Genomic DNA, 17103 nt, shown 5'->3' with positions numbered 1-17103 from the left:
CACAGTATGACCCTCATGTTTGTGTGGTACCAACGCATGATCTAAAATTCTCTACGTTGTTCCGTGCTTTCGCCCGTCAAAAGGTTATACCACGAGCAGTGGCGGATCTTAAGGGGGGGGGGGGCTGCCTGGGCTACAGCCCCCCTAAGCTTCCTTAATCCTTCATTAATTACTGTAGCTTAGTGTGAATTCATCTTTAATTTTTAGCTTTAGTCTTAAATCTTCTTTGTTCAGCCCCTCCTTAGTCCCAATCATAGATCCGCCACTGACCACGAGTCACACCCAAATGGCGCGACCCAGGTTTCAACACCCGAAGAGATTGGTTCAACCTCCTTCGACCCCTCAAACCAAACACGCGCATTAATTAGTAAAACTAGCTAGTAAAGCCCTGGCCAGGGCCGGATCGGATCGACCTCGGTGGTCCGTGCTCCATCCGGTGCCGTCGGTGCCCGATCGACGACGTCAAGTCACATATACATGTTGGCTTGAGCTTTACAAAAGGATATGGATGTATTGTCGCGCGTGCTCCTGCCTCCCGAGTCCCGAGGCCGAGCAGCCGCTGGTGGGGTGATGGTGATCCCAAGACGACGACAGAGAAGAGAAGAAACACTGGATCCGAAGGACAGGGATCTCTGCTGCATGCCGCCCTTGCATATCCGATCCGTCATAGTACCATTGTTGTGGCTCCTCGCCAACAAGACGTGACGCACGTGCAAACGATCGGGCCATACCCATACATTGTCGGTGGGGCTGGACGACCGGGATCTCGTTTCACGCCAAGCCGTCGTACGTGCACATGCATGTACAGCTGACTGATTGGTCGTTTTGGTTGGATCGATGCTAAGCACACACAGATGGATGTACGTAGAGGTACTCCCCGTCCCATTGAGTTTGTCGCTCGGGAACCGGGATTGTGAGGAGGCACGATTTTCAAACGACAAACTCAATGGAACGGAGAGAGTAGCTAGCAGTGTGCGTGGGGTCAGTGATACAATCCTTGGACGAGGGAAAAGAAAACGAGCAATGATTAAAGGGGTGCTAATCAAGCGCGGGTGATTATTGTGGAAGCAGCTGTGTACGTAGAGCGACCTGTTCTACGCTCGTTCCCCCCTTCATCTCTCTCTCTCTCTCTCTCTCTCTCTCTCTAATAGGGACGACATTACGAGGTTATTGGTAGTATCAGTACTCCCATATATATCCTCCGAGTAGCCAGCCATCGATCTATCATCAGGACTTGCTGGCACGTCCATGGCGTGGAGACACGTATACCTTGCGAGTAATACTGTTCCAACATCGATTCACCGTACATCGAAAATTTTAATGCTGAGATGAGATGGTTACGCGCGCGACGCCTTCTTTCTACTTGCATAATCGTCGTACGTACATACGGCCGGTTTGCATGATCGTGGCGTGACTGTTGTTTCTCCTCGATGACTTTGTTGCATGTTTGTGTCATGGTCGACGCAACCATGACGACGACGTTCATTAATTTGATATGATGGAAGAACTAGCTAGCTGCCTAGCTCACGTGAGTGCAGCTAGCTAGAGTCTTCTGTCTAATCTTCTCCGATCGGGACAAACTGCGCTGAGTCGTTTGGATTATTATGCGGTCACTGATTAGCATTTGATGACACGAAACGGGCGAAAAGTTTCCGAGAAAGTGAAGGGGGAATTGGAGCAGCAGCGGAGATTAAGCCAGACGTACTGCTCCACGAATCCCAAATCTATTTGGACGGTCGTTCACTCGATTGCTCTCTGGCGAACGACGCGTCAGTGTAGACCTCTTCCATGCCATTTCTTTTCTTTATTGGTTCTTAAATAGATATCCCCCTTCCGTGGCATGCCAATATATTCCGTACATGCAAATATTTTCCGACATGTTGGTCAGATTCGTCGCGGTAGCATTGGCTGCACCTGTAGGAACGTCTTTTTTTTCTTTTTTCTTTCTACCATTTTTTCCTTTTTTGTTATATATTTATAAGTTATACTATATAGTTTTTTTAACATATATAGTTACATATTTATGCTAATATGTTATGATATTAATTTGTACATCTAAGTTCTTGAATATAACTTATACGTCCAACTTTACATCTGAATCATTCGTCAAGTTATATATCTAAGTAATATAAGCAAGTTATACACGTAACTTTCTCTATCTCTCTTTTTTGAAGTTACTAAGTTATACACATAACCTTTATGCATAATTTATTACCATAACTTATATATCACAACTTTTATAATATAACATTTTACAAAGCAGAACTTATTACTAGAAGTTTTCATCAGAATTTTGTTGGGCAGTGTTGGCAAGTTATATAGAATAACTTGCGGACATAAATGGTAGAATAATTTATGAACATAAGTTGTGTTTCATAACTTTTGTATATAAATTGTGTTTTCATATTTTTTCTGTTTCCAAGTCTTAGCATAAGTTATAAATTATATGTTATAAGTCATACATTATAAGTTATATGTTATAAGTTAGTATACATAAATTTCTACTAGAATAAAATTCTTCAAAACATATACAAGTGAAGGTCTAATTTTGTTCGCCTCGTCACGTAGAACAGTCCAGTGCAAACAGAATTAAAAATAAGTACACCGTTTAAAAGTTATAGTAATTTGAAATAAATGTTTTGTTTTTTTCCTAAGATGATGTCACAACCATGTATGAGAGTGGGCGCATGACACTATCCAATAGGGAAAGAGGTGGGAGTTATTTTTTTCTAAAAATAGAAACTATAGCTCGTTGGAATATTGATTGCCGTTTTTAAATCGGGTGAGCGGCCGCTAATTAGTGAGACCGTCCACGAACTCTGCTCCACAAACTCTATCATGGAGTAGCTAAAAAAACTAAAGTTTGTGGAGCACCTCTTGAGGTGCTCTCACAACTCTACCATTTTTTTCTCGAACTGAGTGCGTGGTGCCGAACCTATTTGCCTAAAAAATATGGAGTGAAGCAGTCCCAAACATTCCCTAAACTAGATATTGAAAAGACTAGCTAGTTTATTAGCAAGATATAGGGCACCCTGCAATGGGTAACTCATTTTTTTTTGAAACTAAACAGGCAGGAGAGCTTCCTGTTATATTAAAAAGAGGAAGGTCCGGACAAGCAATGGGTATTTTTTTTAAATGAGTCATAAGCTAGCTCTAGGAATTTTTTATATTTTAATAGAAAAAAGAGAAAAGTTAGCTCTTCATTAAGAGCTAGGTTCATACACATATTTCATGATCATGTGAGAGTGTCATATGAGGCTATCTATGTTATGAGCTATATGCTAAAAATTAAGATTTCTAGAAGTTAATACAAATGAATATTATTCTATATTTGGTTACAATTGTATATTTGGTGTGGTCATAAGGAGGGATCACACTTGAGTAGTGTCGGGTATCGATATTAAGGATACCCAAAGCAAGGAAGTGAACGCCCACGCTTACTTCCCCGGATGGCTCGAGACGTATTAAAAGGTCTCGCCCGACCCCAAGGCCGCAGGCTCCGTCTCGCCCAACCCCTTGGGTACGGGCTCCGTCTCGTCCGACCCCAAGGACGCGGGTTCTGTCTTGCCCAAGGCCGCAGGCTCCGTCTCATCCCGACCTCGAGACCGCGGGCTCCGTCTTGTCCGACCTCGAGGCCGCGGGCTGTGTCTCGCCCGACCCCAGTGGGTGCGTGCTCTGTCCCGCCCGACCCTAAGGAACGCGGTTTCCGTCTCGCCCAGGGTCGAGCTTCCTATTATATTAAAAAGAGGAAGGTCCGGACAGGCAATGGGTATTTTTTTTAAAATGAGTCATAAGCTAGCTCTAGGAATTTTTTATATTTTAATAGAAAAAAGAGAAAAGTTAGCTCTTCATTAAGAGCTAGGTTCATACACATATTTCATGATCATATGAGAGTGTCATATGAGGCTATCTATGTTATGAGCTATATGCTAAAAATTAAGATTTCTAGAAGTTAATACAAATGAATATTATTCTATATTTGGTTACAATTGTGTGTTTGGTGTGGTCATAAGGAGGGATCACACTTGAGTAGTGTCGGGTATCGATATTAAGGATACCCAAAGCAAGGAAGTGAACGCCCATGCTTACTTCCCCGGATGGCTCGAGACGTATTAAAAGGTCTCGCCCGACCCCAAGGCACGTAGGCTCATGTCTTGCCCGACCCCTTGGGTACGGGCTCCTATATCGTCCGACCCCAAGGACGCGGGTTCTGTCTTGCCCAAGGCCAGCAGGCTCCGTCTCGCCCGACCTCGAGACCGCGGGCTCCGTCTTGCCCGACCTCGAGGCCGCGGGCTGTGTCTCGCCCGACCCCGTGGGTGCGGGCTTCGTCCCACCCGACCCTAAGGACGCGGTTTCCGTCTCGCCCAGGGTCGAGCTTCCTGTTATATTAAAAAGAGGAAGGTCCCGGACAGGCAATGGGTATTTTTTTAAATGAGTCATAAGCTAGCTCTAGGATTTTTTTATATTTTAATAGAAAAAAGAGAAAAGTTAGCTCTTCATTAAGAGCTAGGTTCATACACACATTTCATGATCATGTGAGAGTGTCATTATGAGGCTATCTATGTTATGAGCTATATGCTAAAAATTAAGATTTCTAGAAGTTAATACAAATGGATATTATTCTATATTTGGTTACAATTGTGTGTTTGGTGTGGTCATAAGGAGGGATCACACTTGAGTAGTGTCGGGTATCGATATTAAGGATACCCAAAGCAAGGAAGTGAATGCCCACGCTTACTTCCCCGGATGGCTCGAGACGTATTAAAAGGTCTCGCCCGACCCCAAGGCCGCAGGCTCCGTCTCGCCCGACCCCTTGGGTACGGGCTCCGTCTCGTCCGACCCCAAGGATGCGGGTTCTGTCTTGCCCAAGGCCGCAGGCTCCGTCTCGCCCGACCTCGAGACCGCGGGCTCCGTCTTGCCCGACATCGAGGCCGTGGGCTGTGTCTCGCCCGACCCCGTGGGTGCGGGCTCCGTCCCGCCCGACCCTAAGGACACGGTTTCCGTCTCGCCCAGGGTCGCGGGCTCCGCCCCGCCTGACCTCGAGGATACGGGTTTCGTCTCGTCTGACGGGGATCCATACCGCCGTCAACCACTCTAGGTCCAAGCGTATGGGGCTGGGTTAAAACTCTGACGCCAGGGAAGAGGCTGGCATGCCTCGATGTAACCCATGGCCATGACGGGCCATACCTGGGGATTCACATCAAGAAAAGTGTCGGGCGTGTCGGTGTTGTTCTACCTAATCCTCATACGGACGCTGACAGGCACGTCAGTTCACCACGACGTCCGCCGGAACGGAGTGGAACACCATGACCGGCAGATGATGCCTGCGCATGGCGGCAGTGACGAACAGGGCCACGACATGGAGCCGCCCCTGTTGACATCTACAGGATCAACGGGACCCGCATGAAGGAGAAGAAGGACCCGGCAACCCTGGAAGCCTTCTTCCCTCTCTCGTTCTTCTACTTTTCATCCTCTGTAACCCGTGCTTTCCCTTCATCTATAAAAGGGGAAGCAGGGCGTCCCATAGAGGGGGGATCTGAACACAAGAGCACGACATGAGCACACAGCTAAGCGGCAAGCGAGCTCTTAGCGACTTGGGAACTCCTACTGCAAACCAAGTGCTGGTAACACGAGCAGCAGCGAGCTGGACGTAGGGACGTTCTGCACGAACCAATATAAACCCTTGTATCCTCCGAGCGTTCGAACCAGATGCGCAAATACAAATTTACTCGTCGGTGGTCTGAAAACACCGACAAGTAGAGGCAGTTGCTACAAATCAAATATGTAGTAGTGTTGATTTCTTGTTTGATCCAAGCTCAATCTTAAACATATATAACAATCATTTATCATCCTCACCACCAAGTCAATCTCAACATCCCAAGCATGGATATTGATCAATATATCAACAAATATACCACGTAAATGGACCATATATATACCTAGGTAATTAAGGAAAGAACATAGATAAGTTGTCCAACTGAATACACGTAAATGGACCATATATACCATACATTACATAGAATTTAGTCATGTTTGTACTCAAATTTCTCATATTGTGTAGCATTTCATTCTATTGAAAGGTCAATGTACATCTTTTATGTGTCCATGTATACTACCTCCAAAAGGATGAAATTCTAGGTCTTTTCTTAGTAAAACTAACCAAAGTTTGACCAAATTTGTAAAAATGAGTATTAATATTTATGACACTAAATAGGTATATTATGAAAATACATTCTATAACAAATCCAACAACAGTTTTTTGGTATCATAAATTTTTCATTATGGAGGTAGTATAAGCTAACTACTAAGTTTGTGCCTTCAATGGCAACGATAGTCTAACCGAGAAGTGAGATTTAAATTTTAGCGATTGATTTGATTTTCTCTCTTCTTGTTGTCAGTATGGACTTTGAATTCAATAGATCCAAAATGTAACTTATGCTTCACAAGAAACAAGTGTCACCTCTTTACAAGTTAGAACGTCTCCAAACAATTTCGTTATTCGAATGAATGTAGCCACTAAGTTCGATCATGCAGCCTCCCTTTCTAGGCTCTACGCCAAGAAGGTACACATAGCAAACTACAGGTCATTTCCATTGTTCTCTAGCTTTGACACAGTTTATTTAACTTTGACTAAGCTTATAACGAAAAATACAAACATTCAAGTTACAAAACAAATGCACTTTATTTCACAGCAGATTTGATAAACTAATTTATGTTCAGGATGTGTGCGCACTTTCTATAAGAAAAATTCGTTAAATTGGTCAGGGAAATTTGACTTAGGATAACGATTTACATTTTGGAATAAAAGAAGTATATGCATATAATTTTTTTCGGAAAATAAAAAGGGGACTAAGAGTAACCATCAGTTTAATTAATATATTAAATAGCCGGGCCGAGGTGACGCAATTACCCCCGGCCCTCCAGATACATATACAAATACTGGTGCTAGCGCACCACTCGCGAGTCCAGCTCCAGCACGCAGATATTTGGAGGGGATAAATGGGATGCAGGAGACTGGAGTGCTAGCAGCTGCATCGCGGCGAAGTAGAAGTAGCCAAGTAGGAGAAGGAGTAGGAGCGGCACAGGCCAGGCGCGGGGCGAGAGCTTGACGCGGCAACCACCGCTGCGCTGCGCTGCACTGCAGCCCTCCCTCCCACTCCTCCGAGGTCCAGAGTCGGGAGAGCTCAGCAGCAGCTCATCAGCTCGCTCGCCATGTATGCTAGCTTTTGCTGCCATCCGTTCCGTCGCCCCCACCCTTTTCCCGTTTTCTGCTCTCCCCGCTTGCTTGCTTTTTCCTGCGATGAGATCTTTGGTTTGGTTGGTTTCTTTAAGACCTGAGCGTCCAAATCACCCTGCCTTTTGATCCCAATTTCCTCCTTTTCCCTTGCCCTCTCCCAACACAAAGCAAGATTCTTGCTTGGCCGAGCTATCTGCTAGCTGCTAGTGCTACTATTCTTGCCCGCACGATTGCTACTAGCAACGCATCTTATTTGACTTAATTAGCTTGCTTCTGTTTTCTTTCTTTCTTTCTCGTTATACAATACAATTTTTTCTCTGGTATATGTACATGTCTCTCTTTGAGTGTGTGTGTGTGTGTCTTCCTCGATGATGATGCATGTCGCGCGTCTGGGCTGGTCGATGAGCTAGCTAGTATCAGTAGCTAGCGCCATGGATCAGTGCTGGCCGGCCGGTGGTCTCTGCTGCTGCTGCTGCTGAGCACTAACTACCTCTCCCACTTGTTGTAGCTATGTCAGGAAAGATTTATCTGGTCGGCCGAGCTCTCCTTCTCTGAAACACTGAAGCTGCAGCTGCCTGACAGCCACTTTGCACGACGACACACAAAAGTGAGTTCTCCCTTTCCTTGTGTTCCTATTCCTTCCACTCTCTTTGTTTTCCCGTGCTTCCCTCCCTCAGCTGCGCTTAATTTGCTGGTTGCCGCGTTGTGTTGTGTGTGCTTTAAGCCAAGAGAACAGCTACCGGCCGATCGACCGAGATGGCGCACGATCCCAGCCTGGGCTTCGCTGACTACTTCTCGGCGGCGGCGGGCGCCACGGCGATGGACGACGACGACGGGGCGCCGGAGATCTATGGCTTGCACGCCGACATGGAGTACCTCGGCATGCGTGGCCTAGCCGCCATGCCCGCTGCGGCACACCACCATCATCATCACGGCCACGGCCACAGCAAGGCCGGTGTACTCCTCTACGACGACGCGGGGGCCGGCAGCGGCTCCACGGACAACGCCACCATGCACTTCCTGAGCGAGCAGCAGCATCCGAGCCAGCAGGCGCCGCTGTCGCTATCGCTGCACCGGCCGGACGGCGGCGGCGTGGGCGTGACGACGTTGCACGAGCAGCACCTCAGCGGCGGGTCGTCCCGGTACCATCAGCAGCAGCCGACGCCCGCGGAGTGGATGCAGCAGCACGACTACTCGCCGCAGGGGCCGCAGCCGCAGCACGCGTGGCATCTGCGCGGCTCCAGGTTCCTCGTCCCGGCGCAGCAGGTCCTGCAGGAGTTCTGCAGCCTCCCCGTGGACAGCAGCAGCGCCGCCACCTCCAGCAAGCGCGCCAACGCCGCCGCAAAGCCGTCCTCGCACCAGCAGCAGCAGCAAGAAGACGGCGGCGGCGGCGAGGGTTCGTCGTCATCGGCCTCGTGGGCGCCGTCGCCGCAGATCCAGGCCATGGACGCGCTGGAGCTGCAGCGGCTCAAGGACAAGCTCTACATCATGCTGGAAGAGGTGAGCTCTAGCTCGCAAGCAAGGCAGCTCGGGTCTCGCTAGCTAGCTAGCTAATCCATGATTAGGCTCTGGTCCAAGACGAATCTGAGGGGGTCGGAGAAGAAGAAAAGAAAAGAAAAGGCTAACAGGAAAGAAAGTACTAGGAGTTCAATTATGGTCGGGGCCTCGCGCTTCGCTTTTGGAAACCTCTATTCTCCCTCGCCCTGTCGCCCACCTTAGGTATCTTCCATCCATCTACGCTGGGGGCACTGGGGCAGGGGGGTCCCCTCCCTAGCCGTAGGACGTAACCGGCCACCCCCGGCCGGCCGGACGGCCGGTCATACATGCCATGCGGCTGTGCTGTGCTGTGCAGCCTGCGGCAGACTCGCGCGCACAGTCTCTGCACAGCGCCATGACTCTGGGAGTGCAAGGACCTGCTGCCTTTCGCTTCTGCATGCTGCTAACTACACTGCCCTTCTTTGCACGCCCATGCCTTGCCATTGAATGCCTCGGCTCGATCGCACACAAGTCACGCAGACACAGGCAGTTTTTACTGGTGCTGTGCTCAGCTGTTGCACCAGTCAGCTGCAGTTCGATCGGCTCGGCTAGCTCATGCATGTGAATTGGACCTCGCAGTCGCAGTTGCAGAGTTCTAGTTCGAGGGGGTGGGTCACCAGAAGGGCGGCAGAGGCAGCAGTGGGGCAGTGGCTCTGGACGAGGACGACCACTGCACAAGTTACTGCACCGGCAGTTGTTACCGTTTCACTGTTACATTGGCCGGCCATCACTTGCTACTGCGCGCGTCGCTTCGGTCTACGTGTGTCCTGCCTCTGCCTGCACCTGTGGTGGCAGTACTTGTTGTTGCGTACTAGTACTCTACGAATCTAGCTAGTGGAGCAACTAGTAGGGGGTGGAAAAGTATGCATGGAATGCGTCTGTAAAAAATGTCGATTCGATGGAGCTTGTTTTTACGGTATATTGTACATGTATAGTCATCGTCATGTACACGTACATACGGTGCTGAAGAGGTTGCTGCATTGCACGTTCGCGTGCACAACATTGCAGGTGGACCGGAGATACCGTCGGTACTGCGAGCAGATGCGGGCGCTGGCAGGCGGGTTCGAGGCGGTGGCCGGTGAGCGCGCGGCGGCGGCGTACACGGCGCTGGCGTCGCGCACCATCTCGCGGCACTTCCGGAGCCTCCGGGACGGCGTGGTGGCGCAGCTGCAGGCGGCGCGGAGGGCGCTCGGGGAGAAGGACGTGGCGGTGCCCGGGATGACGCGCGGGGACACTCCGCGGCTGAGGGTGCTGGACCAGTGCATCCGCCAGCAGAAGGCGCTCACCCAGGCCGGCATGATGGAGAGCCACCCGTGGCGCCCGCAGCGCGGGCTCCCCGAGCGCGCAGTCACCATCCTCCGGGCATGGCTCTTCGAGCACTTCCTGCACCCGTAAGCATGCATGATCGATGCACTTCCCTTCCATGTTATTTTTTTTTCCTACTCCGATCCGGCCTACTATATATTCTGAATGTTAGTTTGATCTTGTTACTTGTTAGGGCTTATTATTACAAGGGTAGGTCGGTTTTCAATCGGTTTTATATATTTTATAAGCTGCTGATTACTACAGTTTTTTTATATATGAACTGAACACAAGTGCAAGGGCTAGTGTTAAGCAGCTAGCAATCGAGCTACCAAGCAAGCTATCTCACGTCACTAAGCTTGTCAGTGGTACATGCTACTACTAGCTAACACAATTAGTTAGACTGTCTTCAATAGGTGACCCATATGGACACCTAAATTCAAAATAGGTAGCAGAAGACCTAAAATCAGCCTCTAACAGGCACAACCTTAAATATGAGTATCCTCTCTCCTGAAAACCCATTTGCAGAAATGATTCTCTTTTGGGTCTTGTTGTTGGAGAGGATGTCAAGAATGGATATTGAACCCTTTGACTATAGCGCTACCCAAATGTTGAATGAGTATTGTATTCTGGGTGTCGTTGTTGGAGATAGTCTTAGCGCATGACCATAGTGTGTGATAGATGGTATCTTCCAGTTGGCTTAGTTTTCTTGGAACGATTTATTCCACACGCCGCAGCATTGTTCTTTCCGGACCACAGTTTGTCTTGGCCGGTACTGCGCATCAAATGCTTGCTCAAATGGCCATGAGCCAAATTTGTCCAACAGATGCTACTTAAGCATAGACGTAATGTCATGCGTCCTTACTAATTCAGTGATGCAAGCCACCAGCTAGCTACCTGCCTTCCTCATGGTTTTCTTCATGCATGTGTAGTACTATAGCTTTTAATTTGTGTTTGAGCTCCATCACAAGCATCATATATGTCTTTTCATTCACACAATTAAATTGAATACATATACTACTACTTCATGCATGCGCTAGTGTTGTTAGTATTTTGTTTTTTTTTTCGGAAAAAATAATCAAGGAGCCCCAAACTTAATTAATATTCTGTTCGTATATCTCATATATCATCTCACAGGTATCCAAGCGACGTGGACAAGCATATCCTGGCTCGCCAGACGGGCCTCTCACGGAGCCAGGTACGTACGTGCCAACACACACACTTGCGAGCTACTTCAGCTGAACGAGAAACTATGTCTATATATGTATCATCCACGTCACTATAAAATAAATTAAAACTTAAATAGAAGTAAATAAACGCAAGAAGGTTGAAATTTCAACATTATATTTATAATTGCCATGTTGTTTGCATCGATCGGGCATTATACGTTTGAATTGAAGAATATGATAATATGCGTGTGCCAAACTGATTACACTACTTATATGCGATTGCGTGTTGCGTCCTGCTGATGATGATTCTTTCGATCCGCGTCGCGTAGATGACACATCAATTCATTGGTTGCCATGTCATGGTCGCGCCATGTCCTCTTGTGCGTTGCAAATGTCTCGACGAAAGATTCTTTGTTTAAGCGTCCATGATCCGCGTAGCTCTCAGTACAACGACACGTACACGATGACAGCATGCTTGCATTCCCATGCCGCAGGTGTCCAACTGGTTCATCAATGCGCGGGTCAGGCTGTGGAAGCCAATGGTGGAGGAGATGTACGTCGAGGAGATGAAGGCCGAAGGCCAGCTGGAAGACGGCGGCAGCGGCGGGGACCAGCAGCAGGGCGTCGTCAGCAACAACGCTAACCCTAGCAACGCCGCCGCCGAGGCGGCTGATGATGGCTGCGGGGACAACGGCGCCGTCGTCGTCGACCGGAAGCCGACGCGGGCACAGCTCCTGCACGACGCGGGCTCGCTCGCCTCGGTCGTCAACATCGGCGGCTCGCGCGCGGGAGCCGCCGCGCGGCCGCTCGAGAACTTCGGCATCATGGACCACCTCGACTTCGACGCGTACGGTGGCGGCGGCGGCCACCACGCCGGCGGGGGCTTCGGCGGCCGCGGCGGCGTGTCCCTCACGCTGGGCCTGCAGCAGCACGACTCCCACGACGGCGGCGGAGTCAACATCGCGTTCGGTGCGCCGCCGCCGCCCGCGCACCACCACCACGGCGCCGCCTCGGGGTACCTGTTCGCTCCGACGACGACGACGGCCGGCCATCAGATGGGCGGACGGCCTGCACCCGGGACAACACCACGTCCAGTTCGGCGGTGCCAGCATCGACGGCGAGGCGGCGCAGCACGGGCAGGAGCACTACCGGAGCGTGCAGGGCACCGGGTTTCACCTCCTGCGTGACCTGGCCGGGTGATCTGATCCACCACCCATCGGCGGTCGGTCCCTCGCGAGCTCTAGCTCCGAGTGAGTTGTGACCGATGGGGACGTCGTGCCGGTGCCTAGCTACCTACGGGTGCCGGCCGCTGCTGCCGGTTGCATGACATGCACTCGCGCGCGCTGTGTACACCTGATTTGTTTGGCCTGTTGCTTGCCTGGCTCATGCCGCTCTTGGTCTCGAACGCCACCGCCGCTCGTCGACGCCGGCGCGCGGTTTGGCCGGGTTCGGATTTCGGATCGCGAGCAGTTTGGACGCGCGTAGGTGCAGCTAGATAGTAGTAGTAGCCCGCCGGAACTGCGTAGTTGAAACACGCATGCATGCAGCTTAAAGCCCTTTGGCACGGCTCATCCAAAACGGTTTCATCAGGTGAAGTTAAAGTCGGTGAAGCCAGAAAAAACTAATTTTTTCCAGCTTCTAGTTCATTTTAACCCGGCTTACAAAACGGCTTCACGCTACAGTGCCTCGATTTATGCAAAATAGATAAAGCCGAAGTCGGCTATAAGCCGTGCCAAAAAGGCCCTAAATTGCATTATTGTTTGTCAAATTGGTGAAGGATTCAACAGCTCAATTTATGCCAGGCGATATGATGTTCCTGACAGAATTTTCATCAGGTCATATGTGGCTAGGCGTAGGTCTCGTTTGGATCGGTTTAACTTTTTATAAGGTGAGAGAGCTAGTTAATAGCTACTGTAGCTTTTTATAGTTTTTTTATATGTTGGAGTATAAGCTAGACTGTTTAGATCAGCTAGAGTTTTTTTTTAACAACTATCAACTTAGTTTAGTTAATCCTAACATGATAGTAGTTTACCTAAGGCATGGCAGTGAAGGAGAGAAGAGTCACCCTACTGGCTACTGCAGCTTGCGAACATGCATGCAATATGCGCCAGGATTGAATCCTAGCAGCAAATAAACTTATGACACTACTGTCAAAGCATAAATGAGTCATTAATACATGGATGTAGGCGTGAAAAATCAGTAATAAATACTTTCCCCAACTGTGTTATATTAATATAAGTTCATTGGTTTATCCTAAATTCTAAAGTTACTTTTTTTAATTTTGACCATAAATTAATAAAATTTATATAGGTTAACCACGCAAGATTAATTAGTATAATCTGATTTCAGTATAAAAAATTCATAAAGAATAATTTACTCTCTTCATTTAAGGTAATATGTTTTGTTAGATGACGTATGCTAGTCAACCAATGTTAAAAAAAGTTAAACTTTGTACAAATGTAGATGACTTATTTATATCTATGGTTGGATGAAGTTGCCATTTGAATTAATATATGCAGCAGCGTGAAGAATCAAATATATATAGTTAACACAAGTGAGTAAATATCAACGAGTTTTCCTACAGAAATAATAAAAAAAGAAAGAAAGATCGGCAGGTATGTAAAATACATAAAAGATGTCGATCGCAATCGTAGTTAATCGTCGGGTCGTTGCTTGCACTGCCCAAACACTGCAACCAGCAATCATTAGGCATACTTAAGCAAAATTTTAATTATTTTTGTTGAGACCACAATGACGGATTTGTGTAAAGCTTCCAGGATTTGGTCAGGTAGGATGTCACTATCGTATCTGAAAGTTCTAGCGTCACAACAGGAAGAAGAACAAAAGATGTCCATCGTCATATCATATCGCAAATGCTGTTATCTCAGGAACACCTTACCTTCGTCACTAGCATCGTGCTTTACATATTCAAGATTCGTCCTCGTACGTGAAGTAGGGGTAAAACACCTTTTTTTTAAGATAAGTGCTAGTTAATTGTACCCATAACACCCCCCCCCCCCCCCCCCCCCTCCGTCACTTACCTCAAAATTTGAATTGAACCCAATTCAGTCCGGTTTGACCCTCCAACCACTGCTACAGAACCATTTTCGAGGAGCGGCTCATAACTTTTGTAGGGACGGTTTGGCCAGTCGCTTCCTATCCGAACCGTCTCTACAAATCATGCATTTGTAGGGACGGTTCTCAGGCCGCCCCAATAAATCGATTTGTAGGGGCGGCCTGTAGTACTAGCCATCTCTATAATACCTGTTTGTAGGGACGGTTCAATCTAGAACCGCCCCTATAGTATGTTTTTTCGCAAAAAAAATCAAATTTACAATTCAAATTCGACCAGAACACTGTTTGTTTCCACATATTCCATCCAGCAGTTCGCGTTGTCAAACGCCCCGCGATCCAATGTTCCGAACCACGTTCGCATTGCCGAACGCCCCGCAACCAGCGTTCCGAACCACGTTCGCGTTGCCGAACGCCCCGCGACCAACGTTCCGAACCGCGTTCGCATTGCCGAACGCCCCGCAACCAGCGTTCCGAAACCCCTTATACTACAAGCACAAGAGTATTATATAAACTACAATTACAAGTCTAATTCACAAGAATATATACAATCCATCATTAAATATACAAATTTCATACACATTGTTATCAACGTCCTAGAGCTAGCCTTTCAGTCTCACGAAGGTGTTGGTACAGAGGATTTCTACCTAAGTCAGACTCTCTGATCATGGTAGGCGCCTTTGACGTGTACAATCTAGGTCCAATATGGAAGTTGCAAAGGTCCGCCGACGAGCTCTAAGAGTTGGTCATCCTTGTATGGGTCTCTTTTTATTCCTTTCTCTTCTTTCCACTACAAGAGAACAAGTTTCAGTTTAATATTTTATACCATATACGAAGTTTTTATACTACGGGTGAAGAGGTTCAAACTTACCCTTAAGGGGTGTCTCCTGTAGGCACCGGTGTTACTCATCATAGAACATATATAGTATCCACAATGTACACTCCCAAAGTTCGGCTTAGAGCACTGTGTGTTTTGCATATGAAAATATTAAGTAATGCTTTTGACAGCCTATGTAATGGAGTACTGAAGAAGTAAGTTACACTTACCGCACATAGTATTTTTATAGCCAGCTTTTCATTCCTTGCTATATCATGTCTTCCATGATGATTAGTGACATAGAACCTAAATGCTCTGTTCGAATTATTTTAGCAAATACAACTTGTTAGTATCCAAAAGTGAACAGTTACAAGTATGTATATAAACATATAAGCTAATGAGGATTGTCGATATGTATACTGTCTTGAGAATCGATATGAAGTCTTTGTATGTCACTGGGTCCCTATCTATTGAATCAAAGGCCCATGCCATGCTCCTCCCGACATCGACGGCTATACAAATTCAGTGGTTGCTTGCATGGATTTAATCATAGAACTAGATAAGCTCTTTTGCATCGAATAAAATATATCGAACAAAGCTTTAAGTATAGAGTTAAACTTACTTGAAGTTGTATGGTAGCCATATAGTAGAGTGTTGTTGGAGAGTTTTGAAAGCCAGAGGCAATGTATGCCGCAACCTTAAGGGACTCTTCCCTTAGTTTCACCGTACGGATGTGCTATTTCTCCCGAAGAGTCTTTACAGCAGCTAACTCTTTGGCATCCAGTTTCCACTATTTAGGGATAATTAAAATTTGTTTGGGCTATAGCTTGAGGGTCTATATACCTAGCTTTTCACACTTGGCATTTGTTTGACAATGTGCACTTGCATTCTATAAATCACGGCAGTAGGTTAGTTACAACAAAATTCAAACATTACATTCATATCATATCAGGAGGACAAGGACTTACAAGGCACCACGTGCGAATTAGATTCATCTTCATTTCTCTAGGTGAAAGCATGTGTGCATGTCATTGAAGTCAAAGACAAATTTTTCCGGCTGGACTTCTAAATGTGATGGTGGGGAAGCATGCTTGTATGAGGTATATGCTCTGTTGGGAGAACACGCAAGTATCAATCATGGAACATTCTCATTCCAAGTGGTAGGCGCTGGATGTCCCAGGTTTGGTAGGAAGGGCTTGCCTCTTTGATATGTTTTTGGGCAATCCTTTGACCATTTGATGGCATCAACATTTGGATTGCTGCTTTGCAATTTGGTGGAGTTTGCTAGTGACAGCCTCCTCAGAACCCCAGTGATGGGACTTTTTTAACTTGGTTCTCAGGCTTGAACTGGTCATGGGAAATACCACTTGGACATCGACCGAGACGTATTTCATTCAGAACATAAACTAGGCCTTATGGTGATTGGATGCTTTCTTTCGAAGTTTCTATTCAGGCACTGTCCTTGCATCTTCTTGTGCATCACCTTCTTTAGGAGGCACTCATTGTTCATGTATCGGTTGTGCTTATTGAGAAGACTGGCATCTCATCATGCACTTGCTCGGTATGAGCTGGAGAAGGTTGTGGCATCTCATCAGGCACATGCTCGCTAGGAAGCGGGGAAGAATGTGGTATCTCAGGAATGTGGTGGTCACAAGATGGTGAAAATATCTCTCTGACCTCAACAACTTGCTCTAAATTTGGGAGAGGGGGAGGCGGCGAAGAAATAGTCAATATAATGTCCCATTTGTGCCAGAGGATGAACTGCCCCATAATATCTCCAAGTAACACTAGCCCCTCAGGAGTTGCGTAGTCTATCCTCCACTGCATGAACTCGAGATTCACGGTATGCACCTCGACCCTAGTGTAGTCCAGTGGTATCTTATTATTGTGGTGTAAGCCACCAGGAGGATGTGCCACACCTGTTGCCACCTCCATCATAGTGTTCTGCCAGTCGCTGAGAAACACCAAGG

At 47.4% G+C, this 17103-nt stretch overlaps 1 pseudogene; it reads left to right on the top strand.

The window, feature by feature from the left end:
• Window positions 1-7223: 7223 nt before the first annotated feature.
• On the top strand, window positions 7224-13329 carry LOC136535772 (homeobox protein BEL1 homolog; annotated as a pseudogene).
• Window positions 13330-17103: the final 3774 nt, after the last annotated feature.

The sequence above is a fragment of the Miscanthus floridulus genome, chromosome 2 (assembly GCF_019320115.1).
Source record: "Miscanthus floridulus cultivar M001 chromosome 2, ASM1932011v1, whole genome shotgun sequence".
NCBI classification, from domain to species: domain Eukaryota; kingdom Viridiplantae; phylum Streptophyta; class Magnoliopsida; order Poales; family Poaceae; genus Miscanthus; species Miscanthus floridulus.
Note: the sequence above shows the minus strand (reverse complement) of the source record. Positions and strands in the feature narration are given on the sequence as shown.